Consider the following 19,688-nt stretch of genomic DNA (forward strand, 5'->3'; position numbering starts at 1 on the left):
TTGTGTCTTAAGAAATCTGCCTAAAAAATCTCAGCATTGTTTTGGTATAGACATCTTCAACAGACAGGTTATAACAATTAATTTTGGGCATTTGCTAGCAACTATCAGGCTTGCCTGAGAAAACTACAAATGTCTGCCTTGGAAGGGATGATTTCTCCTTATGTCATGTGTGTTTTCTGACAAGGCATAAGTCAATATTGGTCAAGTAAGCCTCCTCCTTTAAACTCATATAGACTATTCTTCAACTGTATCAATCCCTAATGTTATTCTCCAAAGGTATATATTAACAAAATGAATGAATAAATGTACTTTATTATCATTTCCATGAGTAGCATCGAATACCTGAGTATGAGGAACAACCATGTTTCTGTTTAAAAACCATTATTATGATAGAATATTTTTACCATAATTATGCCATACAATCTCCAAAACTTCTAGACTTTGCACTATAGCTAGTTGAAAGCAAGAAAATTATATAATAAGGTAGTGAAGGGCAATGTACAATAAGCAAATTTTACTTCAGCTGTACAACAGAAGTACAGCTCTAGAATGTTACTATACAAAGATCCTGTACCAAGATACAATGGCTATAAAATGAAAAACTAATAAGGAGAAATATGTGGTCTGTCAAAGAACTGATGAAAACCAATGATACAAAAGATCTTTCTACACACTAAAGAATACTTAAAGGGTCTTTAGAGAAATATATAAGATCAATAAATAAGTTAACCAAAGACAAATAAGTAAATAAAAGGAAACAATAAATAAAACAAAGCAGAAACCAGACATATTCATAATGACTGAAGTGCGAGAACTCGGTAAATTGATGATAAGAGCTGTAACACTCCCTTTTTAATATTTATATGTTTTAAAGAGCATGAGAACCAAGAAGGGAACATGAGAGATGATATATACAAATTTGTTAAACTCTTGGAAATGAGAATAAGGGCTCTATGTAGAAAGGAGCTGCTGGACCACTGTCTTGATCTCCTCTAAATAATTTAATTATTACAGGCAGTCTGTATAGTGAATCCTATGTTTTCAGGACAGAAACACCATCCTTTCTGAGAACTGGAACAGCTAGAAGGAGACTGAGAGAATAATCCCTGTACTCTATACCAGTATTGACTCAAATACATACCTACCACCTGTCCTCACAGTGGCCAAGAGGACACAGCTGGGATGCTGCACAAATGATTACTGGAATAAGCATGTTCAAGAGTAAAATATCATTGTAAGAATTTCACTTTTACGTTAAAAGAATCTTAATTAGTTCTTACTTAAACATTTCTCTAAGGGGCGTCCCAAGGATTAGTCTAATTTATTTTTTTAATGTAAAGAAAATGGGCTGCACTAACAGCTTGAAATAATTGGTGTGAGCCACATGGATTATCACACCTTAGAGAAGGCTTTGTTTTGAGGATTGTCTTTTTATTACTATTCAGGATCAAGAGCTACAATTTTCAAATGAACCACTCTGATCAAAGAGTTGAAAAATGCAGTCAGTGGCTGAAGAGATAGATATACCCCTATGAGTTGGGTAAATACTATTTCACTGTTGATAAATTTGTTCTTATAAAACTGTCTTGAATGCCTTAACATTGTCTATTAGTCAGTCAGTGTAAATATAAAAAGACAAAGACACATTTCTTAAAGACCAAGTCCTAAGAAACTTGTATGTCTATGTTTAAATCCAGGAGCTTTATTCTCTGTGATATGAGGTTAAGGTTCTTTTCATCCACAAGGAAAGGGATCAAAGTAAGAGCATTTCAATGGTACCCGGAACTACTTATTAAGAGGGTAGAATGGAGAGGATACAAACTACAGATTTGTTACATTTCTATTGAAAGGTACTATGCATGAAGTATGAAACATTAGTTCATTGTCTAATGGCAATTATAATTTCAGTTCCACTTGAAACAAGCTTTTGTAATGTCTCAATACTTTTTAAGCTGAAAGGCAGAATTATATTCACCTGCCTTGTTTTGAAGTGGTGCTCAGAAACAAAGTATGAAATGGGCAAAACTGACAATCAGTGCAGGCAACCTTTGAAGATCTGGTCCCCTGCTTTCATTTCTCCTGCTTGCCTCTAGGCAGCAGCATTTGTGAATAACTTATGTCTTTGTCTGGTTCAATAGATTAGCATTTCATGGGGAGGGCACACAGGAAATCTTGCTTGTATTCACCTGAAACATCCATTATATTTGAGAGGTTACACTGCCTGGCTGTAACCTTTTTATGAACAGCAAAAAGCCTGTTTGCCTGGTGAGCTTCCATAAGAAGTTTAAAAATAAGCATGTTTATATATGCATCAAACCAAATTTTGGGAAAAACATGAGGACCTGTTTCAAATGTCACTTGTAACTTTGCTTGCTACCTTCAGTGAAACCATTCCGGGCTTGGTCCCATGTGATATTACAGCACTGTGAACTTTAATATATTACTGTGGAAGGTACTCACTCTCTGTGCTAAAATGAATCTCCCTGCAGGCATGCTTAAGGCTCTTTTGCTTTAAGCTTCTCTAGTATTCACCTTAAAACCTGCAGCGCTATTGCCCATAACAAACTTGCTTCTAAATCGTCACCAGTAAGAGTATAAAATATAAAGATAGTTAAATATCATCTTATGTGTGCTGGGATACAGGCTTTTCTTTTTAAGAATTTTGCTCTTTCCAAAATGAGATTTGACAGAAAAAAAGATTTTTCAAAATGCTAAAATATAGCAAAACATCTGCACTGCATCTCTGCCTTTAGTTTCTTCACTGCAGAGGAAACACTGCAGAACAAAAGTTACCGAGTGTTTTTTTGTTTGTTTTGGGGGTTTTCTGGGGGTTCAAGTTTTAATACAAATTACTACTCAGAGATATAATCTTTTTTTTTTTTTTTTTTTTTAATGAAACAATCCTACTGATTGCTTTTGAGAAACTAGAAACCACTTCCAAGGCTTCAAACCATAATGTCATAAGCCATCATAATTTTGAGACAAGCATACTGAAAAGTAAATCCTTCAGGGAAATAAAGCACATGCTTTACAGATTGTCTTCTTGGACTGTGCCAAGTTGTCATATCTGAAAAAATAGTTTTTTGTATGCAGTTCTCTGGTGAGCATTATGACTAGCTGTTAACTGACATCTGTCATTCAAATAATAATGAGAACTATAACCATTAGACAGTGGAGATTTACAACTAATTTAGCATTAGAGCAGCTAAACTGAAACCAATCTTTGAGAGACTGAGCAGCAAATTACTGTTGCATGCAGAGTAGGCAAAAGGAGACATATATTTTATGCACAGATTTTTCTACATTTCTGTGATTAACACCATGTCCACTAATGAAAACTAAAACTGACAATACTGCTCAGTTAAGTATTTGTGCAAACTGAGCATACATAAGAATACATATCCCTTTTAGTGTGAAAAAGTCATATTGAACATACTAAATAGCTGGAAATGCGATATTTTGCAAAGCAATAAAAATATTACATCCAGTTCCAGGTCCCCAACACAGGAAAGACAACCTGTTGGAGCAAGTCCAGAGGATGACTACCAAGATTGTTAGAGAGATGGAATACCTCTCTTATTAGGACCTGAGGAAAGGCTGAGAAAATTTGGGCTGCTCAGCCTGGAAAAGAGAAGGCTTTGGGGTGACCTAATTGTGGCCATCCAGTACCTGAAGGGAGGCTACAAGAAAGATGCAAAGGGACTGTTTACAAGAGCATGTAGTAACAGGGAGAATGGCTTCAAACTGAATGAGGGTAGGTTTAGTCCAGATATTAGAAAAAGTTCTTTGCTGTGAGACACTGTCACAGGTTGCCCAGAACAGCTGAAGATGCCCCATCCCTTGGAGTGTTCTAAACCAAACTGGATGAGGCCCTGAGCAAGCTGGTCTAGCAAAAGGCTACCCCCTCTCTCCTGCTGCCATGGCATGGGAATTGCAATTAGATGACCTGTAAGGACCCTTCCAGCTCAAACCATTCCTCATTCTATGATAATACATGATAAAAATTACTAGAGAAATTATTTCTTTTCTGTTTTTGATTAAAAGCATTTGAAGGAAAATTTTGCATATCTTGCAAGTAATTTAGTCATTTAATGTATGACACAGCAGCTCAATGCAATAAAGAGGCTGCTTAAAAACCAGCTGACACCACAAGTAAATTTTAAACCATTCTCTCAGTGAAACCACATCCATTACTCTCAATAGTTTGTTTACCTTGATGTTCCTCCCAGTATAGCCAGAAGGTCAGAAAACCTAAAATGAAGGAGAAAAAAAAATCTAATATCTTTTCCCTTTGGCCTTGAGAACATGGGTGATAGTCTAGGATGGACATACCCATTAATAAAATCTTCTGACAGTAACACACCTATAAAACTGAACTTAGTAGAAAGATTCCTTGATTAATGTGACGTATACACTATAGATTAATCAAGGAAAGGTTTCCAGTATATTAATTCAACTGCCATCTCACATGTCTGCTACTTATCATACATTCTAATGGCACCCAGCTCCCTAGATATTATCAGGAGTTTGACATTTTCTCTAATTGCTTATGAGGTTGATGGAAATTTGATTTTGATGAAGTTACTTCCTAGCACAGAAAGGTACTACTTGTCTGTAAAATATCCTACAACTCCCTTTTTCTTACTGAACAGAGAATAGGTGTTTTGTGGATCAGTGCTATTACATTGAGATCTGAGCTATTTTTGAGTCATTTGATGACTTTCTCTACAGTCTGTAGCTGCTTCACCACAAGGATGCTTTTATGGGAATGCATCATGGGATTGGTTCCCAGAAAATGAGATGGGCACAGCGACAGCATTAATGTTATTTATGTGCCATTTCACAAATTGAAGCAAGCAAGATATGCCTACATTTCATATTCAATGAAGACCTACTTTCCCCCATCATACAAACTCTTTAACAGTGGAAAATATGATTTACTTATGCATAAAAGTGTAAGATTTAAGACCTTAGTTACTTTATTAGGCTGAGGATAAATGCCAGAACTCCAGTTTGATATAAAGTGTTCTGTGTCTGTTGATTGCATCAGGTTGTTGACTTAAAAAAAAAATATATATATATTTTGGTAGCATGTTAATTTAAAATTAGAATTATCATTACCATTTATTTATTGAAAAGGAAGAATAGCAGTTGGTTCTTTTTTATTAAGTAACCGGCCTAGGATCTTGTGTGAAACAGTAGCACATTTTGCTCTAGCTACTTTAATGTTACATGCTGCTGACTGGTGGGCTTTTTTCCAACTGTGTAGAAGACAGGACAACTAGAAAAAAATTTCTGATTGCACAAAAACAAAATAAATTTTTAGAAGCAACTTCATTTCTTGCTTAAAATATAACATCAATGGAACATGTCTGGCAATTACCTCAGTGACTTGTTCTGACATATATTAAAGCAAACAAACATTTCTATGTGACCTTTTTACTTTAAGTTTCATAGAATGTGTATTAAAAGCAATCAGAAAAAGGTCAGCACTAAAATGAATCATTGCAAAAATTCTCAAGAATTTCTGCTGACCCAAACAATTTTGTTACTTTACAGCTCACAAATATATCTTATTTCAGTTTCATTTCATGTGTCACCTCACTTGACTGAACAATAAAACCCTATTAAGATTTTAAACTCAGAGGGGAAGGGATAGGGCTTGATATCCATGAAGTTCAAGGAATAAAGCAGGATGTGACTGAACTCAGGTTTTGCAAACAAGCTGACTTCATCTCAACACAAGGGGGACCAGAGGGAGGCCTTTGCTTTAGGTAAACGCCTACCAACAATTCAGTGCATCAACTGGTAGCTCCTTGAGTTCATTTAAAGAGCGTGAATATTTTCCTGAGTTAGTTGAGCAGTTATAGAGGGATAGGGTGAATACATGATTCATCCCTACACAGAAGACAAAAACTAGACAACGAGCAAAGATATATCAAAGTAGACAATGGGCTTGAGCTATCTGCAACCCATGTATTTCTTCCTGACAAGGGTGGATGCCCAGTATTGTGATGGTAAGCATTTTATAGAGGCTGATAGGGAAGTCACATTGTGATTGAGCAGGAAATTAAAATTGCCATATTTCTAAGTGTATACTTATATTTGCCATTTGGATTATGTTATCAATATATTTTACATTGCTCTGCTAAATCAGAAATCCTGTATGTGAAATATCTTCAAATACATAAATTCTACGTTAAACATTGCAGCCTCCATGCATGGAGTATCTAAAAGAGCTTGGCCAATAAGTATTGGACCCTGACGACTCAGGACAGGGATCTTTTTTCCCAGAAGCTACAAAAGTTCTCAGTTCTCCAGCCCATCTGTGGGACAAAGGTTAGTAAATTTGGAGCCTGAGTGAGAAGAATTATGAAATTCAGGTCTGCATTTTACAGAAACTGCTCTCTTTGCTTTCTATAATAGAAGCTACTAAGTGGCATTAAATCCCTACAGTTAGGTTTATCATCTTTCAAACAAGAACAGATCAATCAAATAAATGAAATTTAGTTCTGGAATGTCATAGATTACAACAAAAGGCATTGAAAACAAATTTTTTGACTTCCCTTCCATTGATGCACAGCAGCCTTTTTCTCCAGTCTTGCTGGTAGTACAACAGCTTTCCAGGATTTCCTGACTTGCAGCAGAAATCAGAGTGGCCCCTGTGGCTTTTTATTCACTGTCCTGCTATTTCCAAAAGATGGTAGTCTTTGCTTCTTACTGCTCCTCTTGGAGCTCTACAAGAAGTGACCCCTACCCCCAGTGAATCCAAGGGACAGACTGCCCACAGATAGTTTCACTCCATCCAAGGTCGACACCCTTGGACAAGCCAAGGGGCAGCTTTCCTTCCCATTTTCCAGCCCTCACCTTTAATTAAACATTGCATGTGATACCCAGGTAAACTGTGTGCAAATACAGCATGCAGTTATACCACTCAATTTCTATCTTCTGTCTGCAAGGAAACATCTTGCTGAGCTATGTAGGGATGTAACAGAGGCAAAGTCCCCAAAACGTGTATCTAAAAAAAGGGGAAAAAAAAAGATTATCTGGTTGCTCACTCCATATAACATATAAAATATAACCTTCAGCAAAAAGTCTGCCACAATCCCCACAGTCATTCTCTTTCTTCTTTTGCCTATTTTCTCTGCACAGTGATAATTTTTCATCTTCTCCAAAACTTGTTTGCTTTCATATTCCTGAAATTCAGCAATATTTTGAAGTTTATTCATCTCACTCAATTCCTTCTGACTGCCTCTCCAGTTGCAGACTGAAGTAGGGAGCTGTGACATCTCCAGCATTCAATCCCAGTGAGAACAAAGACATGTTCAACTCACACTGCTAGGACTGATTTGTAGCTACAAAATAACCTGGCACTTGTTTTTGCCCACCTGGGTGCCCCTCATTAAAATTACTCATCTTTTATCTTCTTGCTTCTTAGCACTATTATCTTTGTGTATCATATTCTGCATGGAGTCCAGCAGATTGAATCCTATCGAGTACTGCTTTGTCAGTTGCACAATTCAGACGGACTGCTGCTCACACACACATCTTTCTGAGCAGGGGAGTCTTTCTAGAATTAAAATACTTTGATTACTTCCATAGCTTTCTTTGGGTCCGTCATTTGAGGATGCACAAGGATTTTCTCAGTTTCTGTGTTCCTCAAGCACTGTCTCTCAGAAATCTTTGTGATGTCTGACTGATTTTCTGCAGTTTGATTTATGTGCTTTTCCTTCATTTAGTTAAAATTCCTCAAATTCATGGTTTAAAAGTATGGAAGAGAAAGGATTTTTTTTTTGCATGTGTCTCCATGGTTTAGGACATAGACTCACTTTATTTGCTCCTTGTTTATAGCTGGCAGGGATCAGCTTTCCCATGCTTAGGCTAGAAAAGTCCCTTTTTTTTCAGCCTCCAACAGTATTTTAGCTTCAAAATACTTTAGCTGAGGTCCTTCTTTTCCTATGTGCTTTTACTTATTTGTTCAGCAAAACTCATCCTGCACTAAACTACCCATTTTACTGCTTCCCATATTGTAGGTAGGTGTTCAGATTAACCTGGGACTGACAAATTTAAAAAAATTAAAAATCCAGGGTTTTTTCCAGTGGGGCTTTGAATTTGCCTAATCTTCCTCTCTCACCATGCTCTGAATCCTCACCAGTTGTCTGCTTTCCTTTTGAAATCAGTGGGTGATGACAGGCACACTCTACTTGGTGCTTTCCTCCAGAACCCTTGTTATTGTTTTTTTGATTCCTTGACCATCACACGCCTTTACTTTTTATATGGTTGTCCCACCATTAGTTTTCTGGTCTCTGGAGCTTTTAATTTACTCTAGCTTTTCCTCATCATGTCAGCTGTCTTCTTGCCAATCTTGATAGTTTCCTGTCTTGAAACGAAAATGAGAAAAGAACTCCCTTGAATGTCACAGAGTACATCTCTTCTGTTTCTGTTCTCAGTAAAATAATTCTGCCCTGCTGAACTCTTAAACTTCAGGAAAATTGAAAGTGTCTTAGCTTTCTTTCAAATAAATGTTAGGCCTAGAAATTTTTCCACTGCACAAATCATGGCTTTCAACAGGTATAGAATCCTCCTAAAGGTATGGGATTCTCCACCAAGTCATCTGAAATGATGAGATTAGAGAGAATTAATGCCTTAAAGATTTTAAGGGTGTTTTGCAAAGTATGCCTTAAATTGGGAAACTACTAACTTTTACTGAATTAAGCACAAGATTCAGAAAAAGTACTTATGAAATTACAAAATAAATAATGACAAAATCTGTTTATGAAATATTTTATAAAAAATTGTCTGTTGGAAAAGGAAAAGGAAAAAAAGGAAAAGGAAAAGGAAAAGGAAAAGGAAAGGAAAGGAAAGGAAAGGAAAGGAAAGGAAAGGAAAGGAAAGGAAAGGAAAGGAAAGGAAAGGAAAGGAAAGGAAAGGAAAGGAAAGGAAAGGAAAGGAAAGGAAAGGAAAGGAAAGGAAAGGAAAGGAAAGGAAAGGAAAGGAAAGGAAAGGAAAGGAAAGGAAAGGAAAGGAAAGGAAAGGAAAGGAAAGGAAAGGAAAGGAAAGGAAAGGAAAGGAAAGGAAAGGAAAGGAAAGGAAAGGAAAGAAACCACGAAACTACAGATTTTCAGTTTAGAAGATGTTTGCATGTTTTGTGAAATCTTCATTTAGAGGAGTATGGAACCCATGCCCTTCCAAATTTCAGACAAGCAGTGGTCCAATTATGCAGTGCATTTGGTGCTCTTATGAAGAAACAGGAATGTGAGAATAGCCTGGTAACTGATATGAAGTAACAGAGTAAAAATGAACATTGCCTACTGATTTAAAATTAATGTATTTTAAGAAAATAGACAAGTGCTTGATAATAAATTTACAAAAGTAAACCAGTATTCTATGTGTGGCTTTCAGTCCATTAAACATTCTCCTTCCAGAAGTGCATCTCGTGCTTAGTTCTTGAAAAACAGACATCTGTGTATGACTGCTGTCTCCATGTTACTGATTCTGTTTTTACAGTCTGAAATTACTTGCTTTTATCTTTTCCAAAAACTGACACAAAAAAAAGCATTCAAAAACATAAGACTGTAGAGTATACTTGTTAGCAGCCACAAAATTGATACTGCATATAAAAAAAACAAGAAGACAGGTAAAATTTTCCTAATGCAAGTGTCAGAACTGTCTTTTTCTGAGTGTCTCTATTGCCACAGTATCAATTAATAGAAATGGTATTCCAGTGAATCACCTTGCTCAAGCAGAAGGGCTAAAATAATAATTCAGACAGAACAAACTAAAATAACACAACACAAAGAAGTCAAGTATCTGTCATTCACAAGCAATGTCAGTGCCATGATCTAACACTTCCTGTTTCCTTATAAAGCAGCCAAAGGATATGTCAAGCAGTCAAATGCAGAAAAACCAACACTGTAAGCAAGGGAAGGAAACAGAGTCTGAGGAGAGGAAAAAAAAACCAAACAAAACCAAAACTGAAAAACCCCTGAAACAGCATGAATTCCCCTCATAGCTATCTACTGCAATTTACATTAAATTCAAACAAAATTTAGATATCCAAGAAAAAGAAGGAAAGCATGCAAGGTCATTAGTAACTGAGAAAATGGGATAAGGAAAAGCCCTACCATATTTTTAGGTCCTCTCCCTGCATGTTTCCTATATACAATCCTTTACTGCATAATGTAACTTTCTCTATTATGCAACTTTACCCTTATCTGTCCTGTTACAATTTGTCTCAGCATATTTTTTAATAGAATGAATGATGTGAGCAGTAGCATTGATCCACTTGGTTTCAAAAATAATTTTGGCCTTAGAACTGATAAACCTGCAGCTGACAAGCTGATGAACACATTATAAATAGACAGTAAGGTGCAAATGCTATCTAGATGCTAATTCCATTCATATTGAACATTTCAGAGGACAGTAACTTCAGCACTCATCCTCTCTCTTTAACATGAGTGCCTAGTAGTATCCCTCAGAGGAAGGAGGAATCTTGTTTTTAAGTCTCAGTGGAAGTGCCTCAGGAGATCCATCTGAGAAAAAAAAATGATCCATCTGTCTTATGAAAAAATGAGCAGTTAACAAATATTTGTAATTAACTTGGTCAGAAAACAGGTACCCTGCTCCAACAAAGAAAACACTGGGGAAGGAAGGCAGGTTCTTCAGAATTCTGAGTCTCATATGGCAATATGAGGCAGACTTGAAACTTTTCTTTATAATTAGAAAAAAAATAAAAAAGAAGTATCTTCTGTCTTTTTCATTTAAATGGATACAGTAGGTCACAGTCTATAAGGTGTTATCAGTGTAATTGAAATGTGCATATTTATTTTCTGACTGAATGATGAGAGGTAAAAATTGGAACAAGAACCTTCTGCTCTGAGTGTGAAATTTTCTATGTCAAAAGCATAATCAAAAATGAAGAGTGATCATTTCAGAAAGGTTTTGCACAAGTAAAGTCCACAGCTAACAAATTAAACTTCTACAGACATGATATTTAATAGCAGATTCAATTCTATTCTATTCTATCCAGTCCAGATCAGTGGAGGTGTCGTTTAGATGGTTGCATCTTTATGCAAAGAAAATACTGTCTATAGCTAAACTGCACCCAGATTCCCACCAAACAAAAAATCTGACATGCAAGCATGAATTTGAAACATGGCTATAAAAATAAAACAAAATTGTCTTAAAGTGAGACAGGGACACTGAGAAGTAAAAACACGTAATGTTATGTAATATAAACTGATTATTTAGTACATTATGTAACACTCAAAATTTAGAAGATTTTTTCTAAAAATCTCATCACTGAAATGTCTATATCAGACTGCAAAATTGAACCCAGTTACTAATCAAAACCTTGACATGGTAAAGATGAAAACCACTCTTAAAGACCAACTGAAAGGTAATATCTGATAAGCTCAAAGTGGCCAGGCCTAAGCCGGCCCGCCTGGCAAAGTAAGAAACAATCAGAGGCTGACCACTGAGTAGCCTTTAACGTGAAGAATCTGCTGCTGTCAACAAGAAATTCTGATAAGCAATAAGGTCATGGCATGAAAAAGCTGCTCTCACCTACTAAGGCCAGAAGCCGTGCAATTACTTCTGACAGGTACTTCTCAGTAATTGTCACTGACATGGTTAGGGAAAATAAAAGTTTCCTAATAAGAGAAAGGTCTCTAAAAAAGTTCAGTAGGTAAGTGTTGGGCCTTTCCATAGTTCATTTGAAATACCTTGTATTTTATGACATTCCAAACATGCTCTGAATCTATTTAAACTGTAGGGATTTTCAAAAAGGCAGGCATCTTGTTGAGGCAAAAACTTTCTTCCAGAGATGCATCTTCTTTTGTTGCTGGACACTGAGAAATTGTTACCACCTTCTGGTTAGTGGTAGCTATGGGTGTTAATTCTCACAAGTGTCACTAATGATACTTTTTAGTGGTACTTGAGCAGTTTTATTATGGAAATCTCTTAAAACCTTGAATTAAATACTCAAGTAGTGTGAACATGGAAATATATAGAAGTGATGGTAGAAAATCTATCATTTCAGCCTCAGCAAGGAAAGGAATACTTTAATAAATCAGGATATTTGAGTTTTTCAAAGGAAATTTCTGAAAGACTTACAACATAATACCTTGTTTCTCTGGATTTCCAGTGCATAGCTCAATCCAGTACATTCAGGTACAGAATGAGCCATAAATGGATAATCAAGAAACTTCAGGTACAGTGGAACAAAGGGACATAAAAAGAGATTCTGGGAAGAGAGCATTGCAGACTCCAAAGTAGAAGTAAAGAAAACCAGTTGAATAAAATAGACCAGCAGTTTACCTCACTTGAAGGAGAAGGTTGGGTGTTTCCCAAAACATAATGGCAGACTGAGGTGAAGTGTAAGAAAAGAATACTATGGTAGTAAGTCTGCACTCATTTTTTGACAACAAACAAGCATGCAAAAGAAATTCAGAAATGGGCACTGATACCAGGATCATTTAGTAAAACAGTAGCAGACAGGAGAAATTCCATAAAAATGAGTGACAAGAGCACAAGCAGTCTGTAATTTGTGATATTTATAGAATCAAGAGGAAGAGTAAAAGCATTTCTGAAGCAAGCAGAGAATGCAGCTTGGAGCACAGCAGCAACATAGGGAACAGAAGAGGCAAAAAGGTCAATATGTCAAAAATTCCTTTTGTCACTCAAGTTCTATAGCTTGCTGGCAGTAATACAAAACAAGACCTTTAAGAAGGGGAATCAAATCAGCAGGACGGGTAACATGCAGTGAGTGGATGAGGTGAGTGAGGTGAGACACTTATGAAGGCTGAGGTACTGTAGGCTTTGGAAGAGACTCAAATAGTAAAGAAAGAATTATATCTTTAAGAAGGTCGTCAGCATGCAAGCTAAGGGGCTGGATGGATCAAATTCTGCAGATACTAGTGCAAATTGAATAGGATCAAACCTACTTTAAGTAACCAACATTCAGTATGTGCAGGCAGGCCCTCTTCTCCATATTCCCTTTGTTTGATCTTGGTTAGCTTCAAACTTAGATGTATAGTATTCAGACATGAAAGTGCTGTGAAAGTTGAATTTCTTTCTAGCTCAGGTTCAGAAAGCTCTCTGGCTCGTGCAGAACTGAAATGTGGAGCTACAGCTAAGAAACCTACAGATAGAAATCTACAAGAAACTCCTCTTGACGATGAAGCACCTCTGTTCTGATGTGCACTTAACCTCCCCTTATATCCCATTAAACTTAGTGGATCATGCCTTAAGCAAGCTGTATTGTTGTTAGCACAGAATCAGTCACTTCAGAGACCTCATTGACTTATTACAAAATCAAGAGATATAAACCAGCTTATATATGTTGATTATAGTGTAAAGTTTTGACAGTTTACTTGGACAGGTGTCCTATGGAAAGTAAATTTTCAGAATGTAAAAAGATTTGTTTATACAAGTCAATTGCTAATAGCAGGGTCTATCAGAAAGCTGAAGATAGACAATCCCAAAACCTACATTTGTATTTAAAAGATAGGGACAGAATTTTCTGTGAATATCATGTCTTTGTTATCTCCCTTATCTCCTCTGAGCCAATACTGTCTGTTGCTTGAGATTGTCAACTGACAATGTTGAGATGGTTTCTTCTTCACAAGAGTGCTCACTATTCCTCAGTATGAACTATTCCTCAGTATGAGAAAGCAATCCTTTTCTGAGCAGTATTAGAAGCTCTGAATTCTGCAAAAAAGTATAACACAAGTAACTAGTGATGACTTTAAGAAAAAAAAATCCAAATTTTTTACTTCAAGTGTAGCAATTAACCTACACATAAAGTATTTTGCCTTATTCTAACTTTGAAAGAAAAGTTCTTCACGATAAAAACAGTCAAGGCATTCCACAGAAAATGTGACAAAATGACAGCTCAGTGATTTATAGGGTACTTAGTTTATCACTTGATTGACACATTAAAATGTGATTCTATGGGGAAAAAGCTGCCCAGAATTCTTGAGAAATCATAATCATAAGAATAATATTAATCTGTTTTAATATCTAAGAGTTTTAGAAGGACACTTCAAGTCAAATTCTTCAAATTAGGACTTGATGGAGGCTGAAAAATAGTCTGTAGCATATGATTTTATTTTTTTGTCTAGTAATAGAAGTAGTTTTGACAATTGCTGCCACTCTGAAACCAAGTCAAGCTCTCAGCTTTAGTTTAAAAACCTGAAAGACCAGAGCACTGAAATTAGTCCTTTATCATGCATTATCAGTTCCAACATTTATGTTCTGGAATGTGGCCTCTGTCTTTTGGGACATTCACCCACGAACACACTGCTGTCACCCAGCTCTATAGAGACAAACAGATTGCTTAGAGATTGCTTGGTACTACACTAACACAAAAAAGCATATTATAATAAAAAATTTATTTTAAACTAGATTCTGCAGATTGGATCATTTTACACAATTTGTATCAAAGACCCTCTGCAGATGAAGCAGTTTTACTAACATCCAACCCTCCCTACAGATTCAGGTCATTTGTTACACATGAACTGTAACTTGGGCTCAAAGCAGGCATACAAAACTCAATCCATGGAAGAAGCAAACAAGGAGAGCAACTCTGACCATGAAGAGATGGTGCTCCTGCCATTCCACAGCTCCAGCACACCGCTGACTGGGATTTGCTGCTGCACCAGGCAAGCATGTGATTTTTATGTTTTCCTGTTCTGCAGTGTGTGTTGTTTTGATTGTCCCAGGTACAGGGGACCCCATTTCATAGATGAAGGTGCTCATGGCCAGTGACTGCCCACCTCACAAGACAATGCACCAGTGTCTAGGAGTAGGGAATCTGGCTACCACTGCCAGGTGCTCCAGATGCTTTGTTTCACCTTAGGCCTCCCAGCTATTGTCAGAGTTCTATGTTAGGAGCAGCAGTAGCCTCTCCATGAGGAAGGACAAGCCAGAAGCCAAGGGTGATCCCACTTCCCAATCAGACAGTACCTTCACCAACAGGCACAGTCCCACAGGACCCAAGAAGGACCGAGATGGAGATGGGATCCATCAACCCTCAGTTAGTATACCCAGAAAGTGTGAACTCATGCCTCAGGTATGAGGTTAATCTAATAAGATGAATGAGAAAATATGAATCAGGAGAGGACAGGACTGACAGACATGCAATGTAGGGTCAAGAAGACAAAGAAGGAGATTTCTTTCATCTAGAAGACAAAGCTGGAGATCAGGCTGACTGTAACGTAGGTCTGAGGCGCCTCCAGGACACAGGCCCAGATGCAGCTGTACAGCACAGCTCAAGCTGAGATCAGAGGCCCAGGTCCAATGTTCAATGCAGACTCTGCAGCAATGGTCAGAGGGTCTGTCAGAGAGATTCCAGGTGACTCTGACAGCTCTGGGCCTTAACAGCTCAGGTACACTTAGTGACGTGACTACTTCTGCAAATGTACCCAAAATATCCACAGTGCTGGTCAGAATGTATGTGAAATTGCTGTGATGCACAAAATTACTTTATCTCCTGTTTCATGCTGTTACGACTTCTTGCTGAAAAACACAGACCTATTTTGTGTTTCATTTTAATTGAATTAATGGAATTAAATTAGAACATAATTAAACACCCTACATCTAAACCACAAGAATTTCATTCACTTCCCTGAGATCATGCAGCTCGATAGCTGGGACTTGGGGATAAATCTGATCAATGTGCAATGGTTGTTAACTATTATATCTGTGCCCTCACTGACTTAGAACAGCTGTTTTCATGCTGGGAGAGAAACAACCATGTATCTGCGTTTTGTATTGCATCTTTTAACAAGAAAGATGAACAAGTTAACTGAAGAATTTCCAAAACTTTTCTTCATTTTTTTTCTAATGGAACAGCAATATGTCAAGAAAAATAACTGCTTTGAATGAAACCCACATTTATTACTCTGATGTACATACACTTGATAATGCAGCTTTTATAATTCCCCTCATTTTTTGCTTTTACTTCTTATAAACTCTGTACTTTAAAATGTGTAAAACTAGCACTAGCTAACATGCCTTGTGCTTTGTCAAACCCATTGAAGTATTTTGTTGTTTGTTACAAATACATTGCAAGTGGCAGGTCATAAATTAAAAGACTATTTTTGTATAAAAATAGAAAAGTCACACACTGTCATTTTCAAGAACAAGACAGCAGTTGGCACAGGTATAATCATATCTCCCAAGCCAATTTATAAGGCATTTGTTTTCAGAGTGTAACATTTCACTTGAGGCATGATCAAAAAGTAATGATGCTAGGGACCACTTACCAAAGGACAAAAACAGTTTCACAAAGGAAGGCCTTCTATACTTGCTCGTATAGATGTCTACATCAGTTTAACATCCTGTAAATGTTTTTTATCAAAGTTCCTTCTACAAATATTCTATATCTTTTTAAAGTAAGAGAGAAATTTACTTTGGGAAAATATTTTATTGAAGATATATGTTGTGTTCCTCTAACTTGGGGTCTTCAAAAGTAGTTCCAATTATCTGTTTTCCTTAAAAGAAAAATTATGATACCAGGTGCTTTGGAACATTAAAACTTTTGTTTGCCCATTCTTATACTAGCAAAGGGGATGTGGATAGCTAAAAAATCCTAAAAATTGAAAAAAAAAATAAAAGTGTATGTAAGTAAGGGCAGATAAAAGTCACTGAGGGATGCATAATGTGCTAAACATCGTTATAGTATGTATATTTCTAAAGATGGATCAGAAATTGCTATGTGATTGACAAATAATTGCATTCTAATAACATCAAGACTCGCACAAAGTTATATTTTTTTCTAAAATTCATGTTCTGGAACATTTAATTTTGTTTCTATTTTTAAAATAAGGGTATATTGTTAATGGAAATCATAGGTTACTCCTCTGTCTTTTCCAATCTATTATAACGTTAGCAAAATGCATAACTTTCTCACTTACTTGGTACATTTTTCTGCCTAAATTTCAACCAGAACTAATTAGTTCTGGTTCTACTTGACTATTTATTTTTAAATTAGGTTTTCTTCAAATATTACTCTTACTTTATGTTAACCCAGGTGGTACAGATTTTTTTTCATAACAGTAGTATCCCTAAAAAAACAAGAAAATTAAGAGCAGTGTGAAGTAGACTGTTTGGGCAGGATACAAACTGTGTTATGCTGCCAAATGGCAACTTTAAAAATCTTGCGTAAGGTTTTGTGGAGTTAGGAGATAGCTTTAACAGCATAAATTGTCAGTGTTTCCATGTAATGTAGATCATTGATTCTCTATTGAGTGTGGCTGGGATGGAGTTATTTGCTTCATTGCAATCCACATGGGGTTGGGCTTTAGACATGTGATCTAAAGAGTGTTGATAACACACTTGGTGGTTTAGGTACTGCTGAACGGTGCTTGCACAGCATCAAGGTTGCCTGTGTATCCCACTGAAGCCCCAAAACAGATAGCCCTCAAGAAATAATGAGTTAAAACATAGAATGTGAGGCATTTGAAAAAGGCATAGTATTAGGAAACACATAGAGCAATTAATCAGCTAAAACAAGGAACACAATGACAGGAAAGAGATAGGGATAGGAGAAGTGATGGGCTAAGCATGATCAGAGCCAACAATGTCAAACTGACCCTAAGAACTTTGCCAAGCCATAGAGACCAAGCCAAGTACACCGGGAATTGGCCAAATTAGGAAAGAAGTTCAAAAGTTTAAGGAGGAAGACTCATCAGGAGACCCCAGCCCATGATGAAGGCAACTGGAACGACCACCAAGATGATCCTCAAAAGGGGTGTCCCCGCCCACGCTCAGCCTACGCCACGCCTCTTATGAATATTCATGCAAAGATATGATTATGTATATGATCTGATGTAATCTTATATCCAAAAATTGTATAAAAGGCCTGCCTTTGTTACGGGAAACTCAGAAATCCATTTTGTGATTTCCCTGACGCGTCGCAATAAAATACCTCCTGCTTATTAGACTTAAGCTGAGTCTCTTAGGCAGTTATTCTCGCCTTTTGGGGCAAAATTCGGCATCACCCCTCCAGCAGGCTGGGGGCAGGCAAGGCTTTGGGCCAGGATACAAGCAGGATGGTGACCAAAGTAACCAAAAAGATAAGCTCTATGAAACTGAGGTGTTTTTTCCAAAAAAGCCTTTGTTTGTGGATGAGCTCACCTCTTTGGTTGGTGAGTCACTGCTACAGCACCACTTGCTTATCTCTGTTTCTCCTTGAAACCTTAAATTGTTTTCATCCTTACAATGAGCTTTTACTGCTTTTGCTCTTCCCATTCTCTCCCCCAGCCTGCTGAGAAGGTTTGAGAGAGCAGTTGTGTGGGGGCTTATTTGTCATCCAGGATCAACTGACCACTTATACAAAAAACTCAGGAATAAATGTAGTTTTCATGTCATGGTGATGCGAATCGTTAACTGTAGATCCTTTTATGAATTTAAGTGGTTTTAAGGCAATTATTGATTTTTAAAGTATGGTTTAACCTGCCATTTAAGCTTTCCTTTAGAAATTATTTCAGAAGTACTCACTATATCAGATTGCTATAGATGTTAAACCTGCAAGTCAACTTGTCTCTTCAGAATCATGTCTGTATATTTATTTGAATTAAATTACTATTTATAAATGTATATATTTAAATTGGGCCAGGTTGGATGGGGTCCTGAGCAACCTGATCTAGTGGAAGGTGTCCTTGCTCATGGTGGGAGTGTTGGAACCAGACAATATTAAAGGTCCCTTCTAACCCAAGCCGTGCTATGGTTCTATGATTTATTGAAACAATTAAACAATTTCAGGAAAAGATGCATTACTTCTTCAGAAACCATTAAGAAAGAGACATTTCTCTAACACACATGAAAGATTCTAAGAATATTTTAAGGTCATACTGTAAATGGAAATTGACTCACATTTTTTAAAAAGTAATATAGTAGTTCATAAAAGTTGAAATAGACTTTTTAGCTCTTGGAATATCCCCTGTGAAACTAGAGAGACTGATGGGAATGGGGGATTAAAATTCCTTTCTACAGGGAAAGACAGCAAAACTTTAAAATAGGTGAAACAAACGCATGTACTAGTGCATGTCCATCTATCAGTAGATTATACATTTCAAACTGCCTAAACAAGTGAAAGAATAACAACCAGTTTCACATCCAGCTAAGACAGAAAACTGCATGCTTTCCTCCTTTCATGAAATCAGGTGAAAGTGAGATCATAAAAATGTAGTGATTTGATCTAGCAGCACACTCACTTCAACTGAACTTCAGAAGCACTAACACAGGCTCACAGATCTTATCAACTTGTTTCTTGAAAGGGAGAGTGAAGAATTCATAAAGAATTGTAAAAGAGCATAACTTCTAGTTCAGATTAAAGCAACTAACACCTTAGTAAGATGAATTTTAAATTACAGACTAGAAATTAAATTAAAAACCTCTCTCTGTAAAAGAAGTAATGAAATGATTCATTGAAGTGGATACTTGCACAGAGTTCCTTCAGATATTGGCCTAATCAGCAAATATGTTTGACTTCTGTTGCTGTTGTTTCCACTACCGAGCAATAGGCGTGATGGTAACACTGCCAGGCTTCAAGTACCCCAGAGAGCAGAAAGATTAAAATAGAAGATTCCTCATATTCAAAAATAATTTTTGTACAGTAAGACACACAGGATTTTGGAAGTTTTAAAGACCTAATTCACCATCCCACACTGAAGCAACAGCAG

The sequence above is a fragment of the Ammospiza caudacuta genome, chromosome 1 (assembly GCF_027887145.1).
Source record: "Ammospiza caudacuta isolate bAmmCau1 chromosome 1, bAmmCau1.pri, whole genome shotgun sequence".
Lineage (NCBI taxonomy): Eukaryota > Metazoa > Chordata > Aves > Passeriformes > Passerellidae > Ammospiza > Ammospiza caudacuta.